The following is a 19,406-nucleotide window of genomic DNA, read 5'->3' as shown; positions in this document are numbered from 1 at the left end:
TGATGGACCCCTCCGAATCATTGGAGATTTCCCACCAAAGAATCAACTGTCATCTATCCCGTACGAGGGACAGGAGAGTTGCTTTCAAGGTTAGTAAGGTGTCCCTGTTATTCAAATCGTGGCTAGTCAGAAGCTTATTTCCAGCTGTCTCTAGATCAGAAATCACAGGTGTTCATGTCCCTAAACATGTCGCACGACTTTTTCTGATACCCTAGGGTAGCATTCGGCATATGTAATGCCGTAGCAATTTTTGAACAATTTCCCGAATTACCTGAATAACAAGTGTGGCAGAATCAAATCAGGAAAATAAAAAACAGATATTCTCGCTGCTACAGCAAACAATCATGTGTTCTAATCTACAAACGGACTCCTTCGTTCAACCAGAAGTCACGTATTTGGTTCACATAATGGATATGGATGGAGAACCACCAAAAGAGGATCATCATCAAACCATTAGAAAACTGTCAGCGCCCAGAAAACTGATAGTACATGTATTATTAGGGAAACTTAATTACTAAAGAAGGTATATCTCGGGCTGCCACACCTTTAGACCATCTCTGTTAGGCAGGTGTTCCTTTCACTTGTTCAGAAGTATGCGAAAAATCTTTCATGAAGACGCAGTAACGCCTGACTAAGGTTGATATTGCACCATAGAAATTTTTGTACAGAATACAATCGATGTCGAACATGTCACTTAATAAGTAACACATGTCAGACAAAGCAAGAAGGTTACATGACACATATTAGCGTAGACAAAGTGAGCAGTCGTCGCCAAAAGAAGTCTGTTAGTATAAGACTGACCTTAACTGAAAACGAAATTTTCGACTATAGTAGAGCATTTCATGAAAGTGTGAAAACTGTGAATGTAATGGCTTTTCTTGTAAACCCGTCCGCTTTTTATTACAGTGAAATCACAAGCAACGCCTGGGAGCACACTTCCCTGCAACACAGCTACGACTGAGTAGTTGCCGACCTGTCTGCTTACATACTTCGCACTCGAAGTCATGCCCAATATCCTAACTGAAAAAGTCAGACCAGCTTTGTAAACAAATTATCTATTTCCTACAGTATACACCACTATTGTCAAAATTGCCATATCTCTGGAAGCTTAATAATACCATTCTTCCAAAGTGTGGAGGTTTTCAGCTCGATGAATTCTTCGAGGTTCAGTCTGCAGTTCTCCAAGGAGGTGAGGCATTTGCCATTCAGGAAGTTCTGTAGGGAACAGTATAGATGAAAGTCGTAAAGGGCAATGCCTGGTGAATAAGGTGGCTGGTATACTATATCCCATTAAAAGAACGCAGTTTTTGATAGGAGATCCTAGGGCTGTAAGGTCTGGCGTTGCCGTGGTAAAGGACGACATCGTGTCCCAAATACGGTCATTTCTTATCAACGTCTGCTTTGAGGCGATCGAACTGCGAACAGTATTTCTCGGTAAATGTTAAAAATACATAGAAGCCATAGGTTGTGTGGTGACTACTTTCATTAGTGACGCGTTTCGATTTTTACATAATCAGATTAATAAAAATTATGGGAAACATGTCTTGGGGTCTGGAGTGAAGTATCTGATACATTAGACTATGTGACAAGAGTAGACGACCCTTCAAGACCTTTCCTAAGGGAGAGATCAGGACAACAAGTTGGATGCTCGAGTGTCTCTCGCTTCAGTTGTTGTAACTTCTGCCTTACTACTTAGTGGGGATGTGCGTTCCAGTACATTTCACTAACGGAGGTCTTGCTGGCACATACACATTCTTCACTCGAACCTCCGCCGGGACCAGCCGCACTGTCCATGACTGCAGTGCCTCAGACCGCTCGGCTAATCCCTCGCAGCTATCCTCCTCAATTACCTCCAACACATGGAGGTTATTCGCTGATGCCTTAACACATGCGCTATCACTCTGTCCCTTCTTCTTGTCAGAGTTTTCAACATATTCCTTCCTTCTATCTAGAGTCTCCTCATTCATTATCTTATGACCCTATGTAGCACCTTCTCAAACGCTTCCCTTCTCTTCCATTCCGTTTTTCCCACTGTCCATAATTTACTACCACACAATTCTGTGCTCCAAACGTACGTTGTCGGAAATTTCTTTCTCTGTCTTACGTAGAAATGATTTTCAGATAAGCCTCGTTACTCGACGAGATGCTAAACTAGCATCTGTAAGCAGAAGGATCGCTTCAGTTCAACGAATATAAGGAGCCATCTTAATCTACGAAAGAATGTCTTCATTTTTTCATGAAACAGAGTTTTAGTTTCTAATGATTCTAATGGGTTGAATATGGGGTTTTTTGTTGTCCAAAAGTGAGAAATAAATACGTTCCGTAACTGAATCATGTAAGCGACTGTGAGAGCGAATATAAACATGAACAGAGAAACGAGCAAATAGTTATGACGGACAATTTTGGCCGATAATGAATTACTCTACAAAAACTCTGTGGTTGCACAGAAATATTTCAATACAGAAGTAGCGAAAGAAATGTTCTATCAGTTTTATTTGTGAATACTGATCAGAGAGGTAATTATGTAATTTATTTTATCTAAAGTAGGTTGTTACATTTCGATCTGTTACCAATACTCAGTGACATGTTGGCTTTAGGAGCATAACATGTTGTTGATGGGACTAGATTGTGATTTAAGGATAGATATAGATTTTTGGCCGTAGAAAAGTTAAAGTATGTCGTAATATTTCTTATTTGTTTATATACAGACTGGTCAGAAACAATCTTGAAAACTTGTAAGAGTGGTTCAGGATAGGCTGTGCTGGGAAACATATTGTAATAATACTTGGAAAGCGTATTTTTGTTTAAATATACACCTTTTTAAGTAGAACAATGCCTATTGCCATTATTATACTGAGCGTAGGGGAAATCAGAATGTCAGTGGTGTTTGTTGTAGGATTCTAGAGCGAGTTGTCTATATCATATTTCGAAAAGTTACCACACCGGCACTTCTACAATACCTGTTGTAACACACGCAAAAGAACGACACAAGTGCATACACTAGTTATGTGGATTCTGCCCAGTAGCGAGACAGTTGACCACCACAGGTTGTGTTCAAAATGATCACAGGCAGCGGCAATCCAAGCTTCGAGTCTGGTAAGGAACGACTGCTGCACACGTGCTAGCATTTTGGTGCAGACGTCCGAGCATGCTGCAGTAATAAGACGTTGCATAACATTGGATATAGTTGGTATGTCCTTGTAGTCAGCGTCTTTCAGCTTTCGTCGTAGCGAACAGTCCACAGGCGTCAAATCTGGAAACGATCCGGCCAAGGTACAGGTCCTCTGCGTCCAAGTCAACGATTTAGAAACAGTTCGAGAAGAGATGCTGTAGTACCTCGTGTTCTACGGACTGTCCAGCAATCCTGATGCTACCACAGGTTTCAACTAGTCTTGCATCCGTGAAAGATGGTGTGTTAGGAGGCTACGATGCCTGTGCGCGTTCAGTGTTCCGTCTACGAAAAGACGGGCCTGTGAGCTGACAGTTGACCCTCTTACACCACATGTTTACATTCCATAGACGCTAGCGTTTTACCTGATGATGCCACCGGGGACTGTCAGCAGACCAATGGAGCGTATTTCGGCTGTTTACCTGTCCGTTATTGGTAAATGTGCCTTTATTACTATTGTACATCTACAGAAATTACACCATTATCAAGGGCCTTTCCATGCAGCTCTTGATGGAGAAAGATGTAACAGGTATGGAACCTATGGTCTGAGAATTGGCAGACCTCATGATAACGCTATTATCTTGAAGCTTCCGTGGCCGATTAATGATTAACTGGCTGTTGGCTTCTATCTCGGCTTTTTCACCCGACATTTGATTTTCATGATGTTTCGCCCGCGAGAGTGGCCTGCATTGTAAAAGTTTCACCCTCCAATGCTGATGGCTGCCTGGAGTTGAGCTCGCGTCCACAGGTTATATCTACCCCCGCGCCCAAACGCCTCAGGGCTTTTCGCTGGTTATTTACGCTGTGGTTCTCCCCTTGCTACCTGCAAAACTCATTCCCTACAACAAGGGAATCCAGAATCCGTTCAACCTGATTAAGGCTTTCCTATTTCGTGGAAATTATTGCCATGTTTACGGATTTCTATGACATCCCAACAAGCTCTTGTGCACGACCAGATCCTTCGTGTAGGCGAATTTCATTGTTTGGTGGGTCTCTTATAGTGTGTGCTTCACCAGAGCCAATTCCTCCAACTGTGCTAACCTGGGTTACTCCTTACGTTTGATGATTGTGGTGTCGATGGACCGTCCAGTTATTCTCACATAGGCCATTCCAAATGTACAGGGTATGCGGTACTACAGACACAAGTGGGCCCCTCTTTCCCCGCCGGCCGCGGTGGTCTAGCGGTTCTAGGCGCTCAGTCCGGAACCGCGCGACTGCTACGGTCGCAGGTTCGAATCCTGCCTCGGGCATGGATGTGTGTGATGTCCTTAGGTTAGTTAGGTTTAAGTAGTTCTAAGTTCTAGGGGACTGATGACCACAGATGTTAAGTCCCATAGTGCTCAGAGCCATTTGAACCATTTAAACCCTCTTTCCCTTTGGGGATCTGAGAAACGCTGATATTATTGGTCTTTTTGTAAATAGTTTTTAGACTGTGTTTCCGCAGTATACAGCTCTGTCAATCTCTCTGGTGGAGTATGACACAAACCCTTTACGTAAAAGTTTTTCTCCCCAAGAGTCACTTCCCCAAGTGTTAGGTTTTGTGAAACTTATGGAAAACCCAATCCTGCAAAGGGCTCGTTCCAGTTGTAGTACCTTGCACCCGAGGTGCTACAGCTCACTTATTCGTCTTGTATAATTATGAGGGTTTTCATCATCCCTGTCTTCAGGCTCAGGTGGTGATACGACTGTTTGTTCAGACCATGTGAGTCGCTTTTCGGTACTGCGTACCCCTGGTTCTCACAGTCACTCGTAACCAGCACGTCTAGATATTGTAACAGTCGGCACTTTTCCACTTCCATTGTGTCCTGGCGTGGAGAAATCACTGAGCTCTCCCTTACCATAGTTCCCCGCACTGAAGGTGTCGTTGAGGTAACTCTACCATAAATTAGGTTTACAAGGTCGCAGCTTCAGCGACTGTCTTTCGAAGTATTCCATGAAGACAGCCGCATTGCTGGGCTTTGTGGACTACCCATGGCAACTTCATCTGTATAGCTGCACGTAGAAATTGCCATTCCACACGAAATAGCTCATATCATGACAAGCGCGAAAGAACTTGGCGATGTCATGCAGGAAAATGGTGACAGATATGCTCTTGAGAATCACTGACTGTCACTTTGCTAAACAAGGAAACACGATCTTATGTGACAAGCTTGAAGTTTGAACGACATTTTAGTTTCTTTAGTTTCTCAAAGAAATTTTGCGAGTCCTTTACATATACGTCAGTCTTTCCCATGTGCTGCTTGCAGAGGCCAAGCATTTTGTCAGTTTATATGTCGGTTAGCCAAAAGCATTTACACTGTCTTACGGAAAGATTATCATTAAGGATTTTTTTGTAATCCATACAGTCGAGGGCTTCTGTGTTGCATACGTTCTTCTGCATATCTGACTAGAGAAAAGCTAACTTGATTAATCTTTTTATATTCCGTATGATTCGCTACATCATATCTGCATTTAGCTTTCAGTACATCAGATCTAACATGTACCAAATTTTCTGTTCATAATCTTCAGGCTTCATTACAGTTGTGACGTTTACGTCGTCAGCAGGAAATACCGATATTCTGTTGTTGGTGGTAAGGCATTTCATGGCTAGTACTATTTTTTTCTAGTTGTGAGCTGGTGTTTTTGCTGAGTGCAGTATCCTGGCGGTATCAATCCGTATCGCCCTAGCTTTCTCACAAGGACGGGTACGACTGGCCACGTTGACATCTTCCATAGATAAATTTCTGGGAGTAGCGTTGAAATTCCCACCTTCGTAAAGGACAGGCCATGCTTCTGAGCTAATTCTTCTTTCAGGACTCTACCACTGCACCAAGTGACTGAAGAGGTCTCCTATACGGGGAAAGCAGTTTGACAAGTAGATTTGCGAGATTTCTAGCACAGTGGCCAAACTCAGTTTCATGAGGAGTGTTGCAAATCCAGAACTCGGTGAAGTGACGCATCGGTACAGGAAAAATATCGAGTTTTCATTCTTGAAAGACATCCGCAGGGTGACGGACAGAATCGGTCCCAAAACGAGGCAAGAAGGGATTCACTTTCAGAGTTGTGGACATGAAGCTTACCTTGTACATACAGGAACCCTATGTGAGGATGACTGGAATCTCCAACAACACTAGGATCGTCAATCATATATGGTATTGCAGATTGGGACAGATGGAGAATTTAGACTTGGTGGAGCATGCGCTGTATGAGGCCGACCACATTGTTAAATTCATTGATTTGGAGCTAGCTGTGGAGAAAAGCTACCACAACCGCTTGTTTGGGAAAGCCTAAGATGTGCACAAACATGACAATAGTTTCAACAAGAGGGAGGCAAGTGTCAAGGTTAACGGATGCAGTATTTCCATGCTGCAGCGGATGACATTTGCGAGTAGCAAGGGGAGAATCACAGCCTAAATAACCAGAGAAAAACCCTAAAGCGTTGGTGTGGCAGGTACATAAACTGCCCTGTCACATTAATGTGACCACGTGTCAAAAATCTGACACCTTTTGCAGTGCGGACCTGTGCACATGGTGTTTCAATAAAGTTCTGGAAGGTAACGACTGAGATGTGGAACGATGGTAACTCCCGTGTCACGGCCAGCTGCGCTATGTTTCTTAGCTGCAGATCCACTGTACAAAAAGCCCGATCGAGGTAGTCCAACAGATTCTCGATTGTGTTTAAATCCGGGCAGTCTGATGGCCAGGGTAGTACGGTAAACTTATCCTCGTGCTCTTCGAACCTCACATCCACGTGGCGAGCTGTGTGACACCTTGCATTTTCCTGCTCGTAGATGCCATCGTGCCGAGGAAGAAAATGATTCCCCAATACAGATGCTTATTTGTAACGTGCAGAATGACGAGATCCCTGAGGAAATGCCACGGAGCATTCCCCAGACTATAAAGCACCTTCCTTCGGTCTATATCTTACACACGCACACTGCAAGCTGTGTGAGTTGTTGAATTCTCCTGCTAGGAGATGCCATACTACCGAGAAGGAAATGACTGCATGTAGGGGTATGAATACATAATTTCTTTGACGCGCTATGCCTTCCAGAATTACGAGATCATGAAATTTCACGAAAACATTCCCCAGACTATAACGTTGTCACAGGGTGTATGCTTTCGTTTCACGCCAAACGCGCAAACAGCCATCTATCTGATGGAGCATAAAAAGTGATTCCTCTAAAACGGTTGCCTATCGCCACTATGTGAACGTCCATTTACGTTATTAGCGTGAAAATTCCATCCTTCGTCTCCGATGAACAGCAGTTATCGTGGGTGGATGACCCAGGCGCCCTCTGCCGAGGCCCATATGCTGCAATTTTGCTGAACGTTCGATGAGGAGACACTGTCGGCAGCCCTTGGTTCATCTAGACGATCAGTCGCTCAACAGCTGCACGTCTGTTTGCCCTCATACGTCTCCGAAGTCGTCGTTCATCCTTATTACCTACGGCCCGTAGTGCACCACAGTTTTCTCGGCGCCAGTTTTGCATGGCACTAGTTTGCCATTCACGGTAAACCTTAACAATAGTGGCAAGTGAGTAGTTTTCATACTTAGAGGCTTAAGAAATACTTCGCTCGCCAGAGAAAGCACTCTGTTTTCGCATTACGACAACGACTCCACTGTTTTCCACATCCCTCCGCCACACTTTATATGGGGCGAAGAAAACTTCGCGCACTCGGACTCAGTAGGTCGATTCCTCACATACTAGCGATGCAAAAATGCCTGCCACACAATATCGTCCGACACATGTTTCCATCAGTGAACAGACGTTAAAGATTGGCATTCTGGCAACGTTGTTATCACATGTATGATAACTGATAACTACCTCGGTCAGGAATTAGCAGTAGTGCCGTGCAGTTGATGCAGTGGATAGCGTTTTGGATTAGCATACAGGAGATCGAGGGTTCGATTCTGGATCAAGGCATATTTATTTGTATTTGCCGTTTTCTTTCGGTCATACACACGTTTCTTAAGCCACACGTATCCTACATTTAACGGTACACTTTTTCGTAATCGTGAACTTATAAAAACGTGGTCAGACAAGTCAGAAACAGACAGTTGAAATAAATGACATGTCTTAGGACAGATTAACCACAGAATAATAGTAATAATAAGAAGAATAAGAATAACTTAATCTGGAACCTAAAGATCAAGCAGCAAAATATCGCCCCATAACATGCCTACCAACAATATTCAAAATATTAACTTCAGTCATTACACAGAAATTAATGACACATACAACACAAATTATAAATGAAGAACAAAGAGGCTGCTGCAAAGGAGCACGAGGATGTAAAGAGCAACTGATAATAGATGCAGAGGTGACATATCAAGCTAAAACTAAACAAAGGTCGCTTCAGTACGCATACATTGATTACCAAAAAGCTTTTGATAGTGTACCCCACTCATGGTTACTACAGATACTGGAAATATACAAAGTAGATCCTAAATTGATACAGTTCCTAAACATAGTAATGAAAAATTGGAAAACCACAATATCCGAACAAATTCAAATATCACATTACGCCAATACAGATTAAGCGTGGAATATACCAAGGAGACTCATTAAGTCCTTTCTGGCTCTGCCTTGCTCTGAACCCACTATCCAACATGCTAAATAATACAAATTATGGATATAATATTACTGGAACATACCAACACAAAATCACACATTTGCCATACATGGATGATCTAAAACTACTGGCAGCAACAAATCAACAACTCATCCAATTACTAAAGATAACAGAAGTATTCAGCAATGATATAAATATGGCTTTCGGAACAGACAAATGTAAGAAAAATAGCATAGTCAAGGGAAAACAAACTAAACAAGAAGATTTCTTATTGGATAACCACAGCGACTGCATAGAAGCGATGGAAAAAACAGATGCCTATAAATATCTAGGATACAGGCACAAAATAGGAATGGATAATACAAATATTAAAGAAGAACTAAAAGAAAAATATAGACAAAGACTAACAAAAACACTGAAAACAGAACTGACAGCAAGAAACAAGACAAAAACTATAAATACTTACGCTATACCGATATTGACCTAATCATTTGGAGTAGTGAAATGCAGTAACACAGAACTAGAAGCACTCAATACACTTACACGATCACAATGCCACAAATATAGAATACATTACATACATTCAGCAAAAGAAAGATTCACATTAAGCAGAAAGGAAGGAGGAAGGTGATCTATCGACATTAAAAACCTACATTATGGACAGGTAGACAATTTAAGAAAATTCTTTGTAGAACGAGCAGAAACTAGCAAAATACGCAAAGGAATCATTCATATAAATACATAGGCTACACCATTGCAATTTCATAACCACTTCTACAACCCTTTAGATCATATAACATCAACAGATACAAAGAAAGTAAATTGGAAAAAGGAAACTACATGGCAAGCACTCGTATCATCTAACACAGCCACACATCGATCAAGGCGCATCCAACACATAGCTAAGAAAAGGCAATAAATACAGTGAGACGGAAGGATTCATGATCGAAATACAGGATCAAACAATAAACAGCAGATAATACAGCAAGCATATTATTAAAGATCCCAATACCACAACAGATAAATGCAGACTTTGGAAACAACAAATGGAAACAGTAGATCACATCACAAGCGGATGTACAATACTAGCATATAAAGAATACACCAGAAGACATGACAGTGTAGCAAAAATAATACATCTACAACTTGCCATACAACATAAACTAATAAAACAACACGTTCCCACATACAAGTATGCAACACAAAATGTACTGGAGAATGATGAATACAAATTATACTGGAACAGAACCATTATAACAGATCACATAACAAACCTGACATCACACTCACCAGTAAAAAGAAGAAATTGACACAACTAATCGAAATATCCATACCCAATACAACAAATATACAAAAGAAAACAGGAGAAAAAAATTGAAAAATACATCCAACTGGCTGAGGAAGTCAAGGACATGTGGCATGAGGATAAAGTTGACATTATACCAATTATACTATCAACTACAGGAGTCATACCACAAAATATCCACCAGTACATCAACGCAATACAGCTACATCCAAACGTATATATACAACTACAGAAATCTATAATTATTGATACATGTTCAATTACCCGGAAGTTCCTAAATGCAATGTAACATACCGTACAGTTAATAGGAAGTCGCGCTTGATCAAAGTCCGCGTCACTTTCCATTTTTAACCAGACATAACGTCTGAGAAGGGAAAGAAATAATAATAATAATAATAAGAATATAATGAAGATAATAATAATATTAATAGCAACACATGGAGATACTACTTAAACAGCATGCGCCTATCAGATTCTATGCTGAAAGGTGTAATTAGTGGTTTCATCGTGATAATGCATACAAATGGTAACCGAGTTCGGAAATTATTTGCAAAGCACGTTCCTAGCCCTACAGGTGACGTGATGCCCTAACGAAATGTAATGGACCTGAACGTGGCAGGAGTAATAATTGGTGCTAATCGATTGGACCATTGGGGAAGGGCACCCAGGACACAGCTTTGGAATGTAGTAGATGCAAAGGTGCGAAACAATTCGCGTCCACAACGTCAAAACGATTCCTTAAAAGTTGACCAATAAAAACGGTTGTGCTTTCAGTTCTGCGTTAGTAGTACGTAAGTGGAAAGGTTTTGTAGGTTATCACTGTATGTCGATTAAGAACCCAGGTACCGTACCACGCAGGTAACATTTAGCAAATAAAAACAAATACGCCTCGACTCAATACAGAACCCTCGTCTTCCTCCATGCTAACCCAAAACGCTATCCACTGCACCAAATGCACAGGATTTCTGCTACGTGCTGACAAAGGCATTTATCGAATATGTGATTACAGTGTTCCCATATCACCATTTGCGGCCGGAAATATGCTCAGGACGAAATTTCGTGAGAGACGTCTTTGTATTCCTAGTATGTGAAGAATCGTGCTGGGAAGTCCGAGTACCCGAATTTTTCTTCACCCTGTACACTCTCCACCGCTAGTGATGCACTGCCATCTGTGAGTGGTTTCTGCACAACGTCGGAGATATGCGGTGGTCATATTAATATGACTAGACCGTGTGTCACCTGCGACTGCGCCCCCGGTCCCCAGTCCGCCACTAGCAATAGAGCGTGTGATACTTTGATAATGCGAGTCACTCGTGCTGGCGAAACGTCATCAAATCGTGAAGCAAATGTCAGCCGAAGAATCCGACGCAGAAACCAACTGGCAGTTGAATGGAATGTGGTTCGTTGACGATCAAAAACTTTGATCTACTTTGCATTATTTTTTGAATGGTTAAATACTACAAGATAACGATTCAACAAAGTATGAAATACCTTGCTCATGTGAGAAATAAAAATGTGATGAGACTGCCGATAGGTTTCAATGGTTACAAAAAGAACAAGAAAATGAGGATCTCAATGCACAACTGAAAAGGAAAGAGCAGTGGGACAATCTGATTTCTTTTCATAGAGAACAGGTATATTTATGAGGCAAACGACAGAGTAAAAGTTTTTCCAATATTATTTGAGGGAGTGTAAAAGGATGTATAGCACACAGTCACACGGACAGATGGTTTTCGCTGATCTCGGTTTAAAAAATGCGATATATTCAAATGGGCATTCACTGGTAATCCTTACCTATCCAGGCGAGCCAACGCTTCAGAATTTCGGAACGGTCACGATGTTCTAAATGAATGCTGCAGCCTTGTAGATGGATTTCGGTGTGGGATGAGGGGATATCCGGTCGCGCTGAGATGTGGGTCAGCTGTTGTCCGCCTCCGGAAGTGGTGTTTCGCCTCCAGCCACTGCTGGTTCCTCTCCATTAACGGCGGAGACCCCGCGGGGAGACGCAACTTAGCGGCACTTACGTTTCTAGGAACTCCGGCCACTTTTCACAAGTTTACAGCACAGCTATTCCCACTTCACGAGATAGCAGCAGCATCTGTCCGAGGACTTTTATTACGCTTAGTTCAGTAATAAGCCGTCAAGAGAGGAGAAAAAAAAACCACGCAATGCACAGCTGCAAAACTCACTTTTAAATCTTTGACTACCAGATTTGTTTCGGTGCGAAAGACATTAATGTAGGCTCATTTTAATTACTGCTGTAGTCTGAGGTAACAGTATAAAAAGACTATTTCATTATTCAATGCGAGATGTACTGTGACATACAGGGTTATTCGTAAGTACCTCCATGCTTTGAGAGGATGACTGAGCAAAAACTAACGCAAACGGCGACAGACGAAAGTTAATAGCAACTCGTGCGACTCTAACATGATAAATGCGTGGAGCTTACAGACACTAATGCCGTCATTCCATAGCAATAGTGCTATCCATCACTCGTTGACCAGTCTGAAGATAGTAAAAGTAAAGCCGATGTTCGGCATTTCATTTTTAAGAAACTGGTCACGCAGAAGAATCGTTTGACCATCGCACCGACACTCGTGTGCAGCAACACTGATGTAGAGTAAGAACTGAAAGAGTTGAAAAGAAGTAAGTCGCCAGCTCCTGATGGAATCCCGGTCCGATCTTACATAAAGTACTTCTACAGCAGTGGCCTCTTACTTAGCTTTCATTTATCGCACAAAGTCCCGTGCAACTGGAAAGAAGCTCAGTTTTTATTTCTTTTCTTCTTTCGTGTCATCAGTCGAGTCGGCCCATCACAAATCCCTCTCCTGTGCCAACCTCTTAGTCTCAGAGTAACACTTGCAACCTACATCTTCAATTATTTGCTGAATGTATTCCAGTCTCCGTTTTTCTCAAAAGGTTTTACTCTCTAGTACCTTGGAAGTCATTACGTGATGCCTTATGAGATGTCATACCATCCCGTTCCTTTTTCTTGTCAGCTTTATCTATATATTCCATTCTCTTCTATTCTGGTATTCGCCCAGTCCATGTTTTGCTACCATACAATGCTGTGCTCCGAACGCACATTCTCAGAAATTTCTTCCTCAGATTAAACATATGTTTGATAGAGGTAGACTTCTCTTGCCCAGGAACGTCCTTTTTGGAGTTGCTAGTCTGCCTTTGATGTCCTCCTTGCGCCATGCGTCATTGGTTATTTTACTGACTAGGTACTATAATTCCTTAACTTTATCTACTTCGTAACCACCATCAATCCTGATGTTCTCATTTATGCCGCTTCTCATTACTTTCGTCTTTGTTCGATTTATTCTCAATACATATTCTGTACACATTAGAGTGTTTATTCCATTCAGTAATTCGTTTTCACTTTCACTCAGGATAGCAATGCCATCGACAGATCGTATCATTATATTTTCACCTCACCTTGAATTTTAATTCCATTCCTGAACCCTTCTTTTATTTCCATCATTACTTCTTCGATGTAGGGATTGAACAGTCTTACATTCTGTCATAAACCCTTTTCAATCCGATCACTTCGTTCTTGCTCACCCCCTGGGCTCAAGTACATGTTGTATACTACCCGTATCTCCCTATTCTCCTCAGAAATTCGGAAATCTTGCAACATTTTGCGTTGTCGAACGCTTTTTCCAGGGCGACAAAGCCTATGAATGTGGACTGATTTTTCTTTAGTCTTGCTTCCATTATCAACCGAAACATCAGAATTGCCTCTCTGGTGTCTTTACCTTTCCTAAAGCCAAACTGATCATCATCAAACACATCCTCAATTTTCTTTTCCGTTCTTCCACTTATTGTTCCTGTCAGCAACTTAGATTCATGAGATGTTGAGTTGATTGTATGATGATCCTCGCACTTGTCAGCTCTTGCTGCTTTCCGAATTGTGCGGATGGTATTTTTCCGAAAGGTAGATGGGATGTCGCAGACTCATACATTCTAACATACGAACGCGGATACTCGTTTTGTTGTCATTTACCCGATTGATTTTAGAAATTTTGATGGAATGTTATCTACCCCGGCTGCCTTATTTGATCTTAAGTCCTGCAAAGCTCTCTTAAATTCTGATTCTAATACGGGATCCACTATCTCTTTTAAAGCGACACTTGTTTTCTTCTTGTGTCACATCAGACATATCTTTCCCCTCATAGAGGACTTCAATGGATCCTTTCCACCTACCTGCTCCCTCCTCTGCGTTTAATAGTGGAATTCCAATTGCACTCTTAATGGTACCACCCTTGCTTTTAATTTCACCGAAGGGTGTTTCGATATTCCTATATGCTGAGTGATTCTTTCCGAAAAAGGTTTCATTTTCGATTTCCTCACATTTTTCATGCAGCCACTTCGTCTTAGCTTCCGCGCACTTCCTATTGATTTCATTCCTTAGTGGACTGTATTTATGTATTCCCGAGTTTCCCGGAACATTTTTGTGGTTCCTCCTTTCATCGATCAGCTAAAGTATTTTTTCTGTTACCCATGGTTTCTTCGCAGTTTCCTTCATTGTACCTATGTTTTCCTTTCCAGCATCTGTGATGGCCTTTTTTAGAGCTGTTCATATCTCTTTATCTGTACTGCTTACTTAGCTATTCCTTACTGGTGTGTCTATAGCCTTGAGAACTTCCAGCGTGTCTCGTCATTCCTTAGTGCTTCCGTATTCTATTTCTTTGCATATTGATACTTTGTGACTAATCTCCAGAAGTTCATCCTGCTCTTCATCACTACTCCATTGTTATCTGAGTTATATCTGCTCCTGAGTACGCCTTATGATTCAGTATCTGATGTCGGAATGTCTGTCTGACCATGCTGTAATCTAACTGAAATCTTGCCGTATCACCTCGCCTTCCTCAGGTATACCTCCTCCTCTTGTGATTCTAGAACAAGGTATTCGCTATTATCAGCGAAATATATTACAGAACTCAATTAGTCTTTCCTCCCTCTCATTCCTTGACCCAAGACCGTAATCTTTTCTTCTATTCCTTTACCTACAATTGAATGCCACTCCCGCGTGGCTAATAGTTTTTCATCTCCATTTATGTACAGTTTTACCCTTTCAGTATCCTCACACACTTTCTCAATAACTTTATCTTCACCTTGCGATCGGTATGTACAGGGTAATTATAATTAAAGTTAAACTTTCAAAACGGTGTATAAATAACACTACTGATCAGAATGACGTCAAATTACAACGGAATATTATCGGAGAAGGGGGAAAGTGTATGGCAGAAGAAAAAAATTAGTGTGAAAATTGATCAAGCGATGGGTCTGTACGTGTCAAAACACGTAAATGAAAATACATGTCGTGCCCACGACCCATTGAAGTTAGTATAAACACGCCGAGTACACGACTTTTCCTCCTTTAGCGTCTGCGACGTTCGCAATGACTGTCTCAACGCAGGATCGCGCTCTGCTTGTAAAGCTGTATTACAAGAACACTGACTGTGCACACGTCGTTCTGCAGAAATTCCGGACGCTGAAGGGTATGAAAAAAGGCATTGGTACGACGACTGCCGTGATTCTGGAGAAAATGATTCGGAAATTCGTAAAGACGAGTTCTTTTGCTGAGGAAGCTGGTAGAGGGATTAAACGAATTGATTCGACATAAGTGGAAACATTGGCCACAGCAATGCAGGAGGAGACGAGTGGTGGTCTGAAAAAATGTAGTGCATGGAAAATTGCTCTAACGTTGGAAATACCCGTTAGCACGATACGAAAAATCCTACGAGACATTCTTCTTTTCTATCCATTCAAAATTACCCATGTGAACTAGTTGCTTCCTGTTGACCTGCCAGCAAGAGAGACCTTTGCTTTAGAATTTATTGCTCTCATGGAAGTGGACAATTATTGACCGTGGAAGATTTTGTGGAGAGACGAAACCCGCTTCCATCTGACAGGATATTTCAATACACAGAACTGTCGTATATGGGCAACGGAAAATCCACACGCAAATCAACCAGTAGTACCTCATCCTGAAAAAGTCACTGTGTGGTGCGGGTGTGCCTCTGGTCCTGTTACCTGTACCGTCACTCGTAAGCGCTATGAGTGTCTCTTGCGCAACCATGTTATTCCAACTCTCCAACAGCGTGGATGAGATCATTTTTATGCAAGATGGCGCCTCCTTTCCATTTCACTTTACTGACCCGTGCTATATCTAGATTGGGTCTTTGAATTTATCTTTTCAGATTTTGTAGCTTCCCTAGCACGTTCAACCTTCTGGCATTGAACGCGCCGACACGTAGAACGTTATCCTTTCGTTAGTTATTCAAACTTTTTCTCATGGTCACCTCCCCTTCGGCACACCGCTCCCGGAGAGATCATAATGACATTTCTTTCAACTGCACACCACATGTCCTGTGGATACGCGTTATGTATCTTTAATGCAGTGGTTCGAAATGCCTTCTGTATCCTCATGTCGTTGACCATTGCTGATTTTTCCGCCGTTAGGGGTAGTTTTCCACCCGAAGGACAAGAGAGTGCCCTGAACCTCAATCCGCTCCTCCGCCATCTTTGAAGAGTTCGTTGGGAGATTTCTTAGGTAGCAGAACCCAGTGTGTTGTCCTCGACGGGGAGCCTTCATCAGAGACAATGGTGTCGTCAGGAGAACCCAGGGAAGTGTAATGGGACCGCTGTTGTTTTCTCTATACATAAATGACCTGTCGGACAGGACAGTCAGCAGAGTGGGGCTTTTTGCTAATGATGCTGTGATGTATGGGAACGTGATATCGTTGAGTAACTGTAGAAGGACATGACTCAGGCAATATTTAAAGTTGGTGTGACGAATGGCAGTGAGCTCTAAATGTGGAAATAATGCAGATGCGTAGTAAAAGCAAACCCATAAAGTTGGAATACAGTATTAGTAGTGTGTTACTTGGCACAAGCACGTCAATTAAATATTTAGGCGCTACGTTGTTAAGCAATGTGAAATAGAACGAGCATGTAAGGATTGTAGTGAGGGGGGCGAATGGTCGACTTCGGTTTTTGGGTGAATTTTAGGAAAGTGTGATTCATCTGTAAAGGAGGCCGCGTATAGGGTACTAGTGCAACCCACTGTTGATTATTGCTGGAGTGTTTGGGATCCGCAACAGGTCGCTTCAAAGGAAGACGTGGAAGCAATTCACAGGGCGGTTTGCTAGATTTTCTACCAGTAGGTTCGAAGAACACGCGATTAATTAGGAAAAGCTTCGGAAATTCACATGAAAATCACTGGAGGAAAGGCGAAGTTCTTCTGGAGGAGCACTGCTGAGAAAATTTAGAGAACTGGCATTTGAGGCTGATTGCAAAGCGATTCTACCGTCCCAAATTTTTTGTTCGCCTAAGGATCATGAAAATAAGATTAGAGGGACTAGGGCTCTTACGGAGCTATATAGGTAGTCGTTTTCCCCTTACTCCATTTGCGAGCGGAACAGTAAAGGAAAGGACCAATAGTGGTACAGGGTATCCTGCGCCACGCCGTTCATGTATGTAGTTGTAGATCAGTGGACAGACGATGGCTCCAAGTTTTCAACTCACATTACAGGTGTTCAGTATGGCCACCCTTTGTGATTCGACCAATGTCAGTACGTGTGTGCAGTCCTTTTACACGAATTGTCAGAGAAAGGTGCGACATCATCTCGATACGCAAACCTGTTTACTGGATTGCCTGTCTGCAGGCACGAACTAAATCGATCGGACACTACATAGAAACGGTGGTGAACAACGAAAGACAGCACAACTTACAGGTGCAATCTGCAATGTAAGAATTCTGTATAGCATTAACAGGCTTGCCTTTGTCAATGGGACATTGATACATAGCAATCACAGGCAATAAATTCCCTCGTAGCTACGTGAGGAGTGCAAAGTAAGAAATTCTCGACCAGTCACAGCGTTGTCTTTGCAATCAATGCTGGTAATGGCATACCAAAAATTTTAGGTTCACCTTCATAATGGTTCCATCCTTCAGTATTTCCTTAAAATGTATAGATTAGAACTATATTAAAATTAGATGAAAGTTTGATCTGTAATTCCTTCAATTCCAACGCCTAGGAAAGGTGGGAGTGAATGGAAACATTGTAATGAGTTTACTGATGGTGACCCACGTGAAGGAGAGCCGAAACTGCGACAACATATGAAGCACTAAGTGCATGCTTAACGCGGTAGTGGGCGATATTTGGCTTGGAGAGTATAAACATTTGACATATAAATATTTGACGTTTCGAGCAAGTCGCTAAAGAATACATCCCTGTCTTCATGAAAAGTTAACCTTATAGAAAGGACTGTACTTCATGGATGCGCCCTCCATTGAACCTTCACCCGTACGAACTGTGAAAATTGTATGTATGATGCACCATTGTCCCGTTCAAATATAAGAAAGCTAGTACACGATGTTTAAAAATAGGAGGAAAATATTGCTACGGGAGGAGGGGTGGGAAGAGATTAGTGTATAGCGTCCCATCGATAACGAGGTCATTAGAGATGGAGCACTAGCTCGTATTAGGGGAGGATGGAGAAGGAAAGCGGCGTTGCTCTTTTGAAGGAATCATACCGGCGTTTGCCTCAGGCGATTTGAGGAAATCAAGGAAATCCTAATGAGGAAAGCGAGACGCGTGTTTGAATCGTCGTCCTCCAGAATGCGAGTAAAGTGCTCAAACCACCGCGCTGCCCTGCTCGATTACTGCTAAAAAAAAAAGAGGGAAAGTTCCTAGAGTTAACTGTCCAGTAAACGATACCGGTTGAGATATAGTCTGTTGTGCATATAAGTAGTAGTCCGTAGTATTTGATGGTGTGGTCAGCATTCACAAGAGACGGAATAGTAAATGATCGCCATACGCTCATTTGGGCAAATGCAGCATCTAGGGAAATCATGGACGTGATGCATCAGGATCGGTTGAGTATGAATTTAGTGACAGGAACTGCCGATGACAGACTCTCAGGGCCAGTCACTTTACCAGACTGACAGGTGTCGTGTGAGACGTTCGGTGCCGACTGCAGGGAATTTACAGCCCGCTCTCGAGTTCTGCCTAGCCGTTAGGCGGTGAAGGTCTTGGCGGGGGAGGGGGGTCTAGTTGCAGTCGGTATTCGGGAGGGCCAACCAGACTGATGGGAAGCTGTAGACTGATTTCTCAATGATGACCGAGAGTTAATATGGGCAACTCTACGTTGCTAGTGAACTTGCGTTGAGTACTTGCAGTGTGGTCTTCATAGTGAGAAGCACGTTACACTGCCGGTTTATAGAGAAATTGTGTCTGGGTTGGGCGGAAGTAAGCATTCTACTCCGCCGAGTTAGCTGTACTTTGTCATCGTGCTGTTCTGTACCCAGGGGCGATTCTAGACGTCGGTCAAGGGGGGGGGGGGGGCTAATAGAGGGGGGAG

The sequence above is a fragment of the Schistocerca serialis genome, chromosome 4 (assembly GCF_023864345.2).
Source record: "Schistocerca serialis cubense isolate TAMUIC-IGC-003099 chromosome 4, iqSchSeri2.2, whole genome shotgun sequence".
Classification (NCBI taxonomy): Eukaryota; Metazoa; Arthropoda; class Insecta; order Orthoptera; family Acrididae; genus Schistocerca; species Schistocerca serialis.
This window is presented reverse-complemented; position numbering follows the sequence as displayed.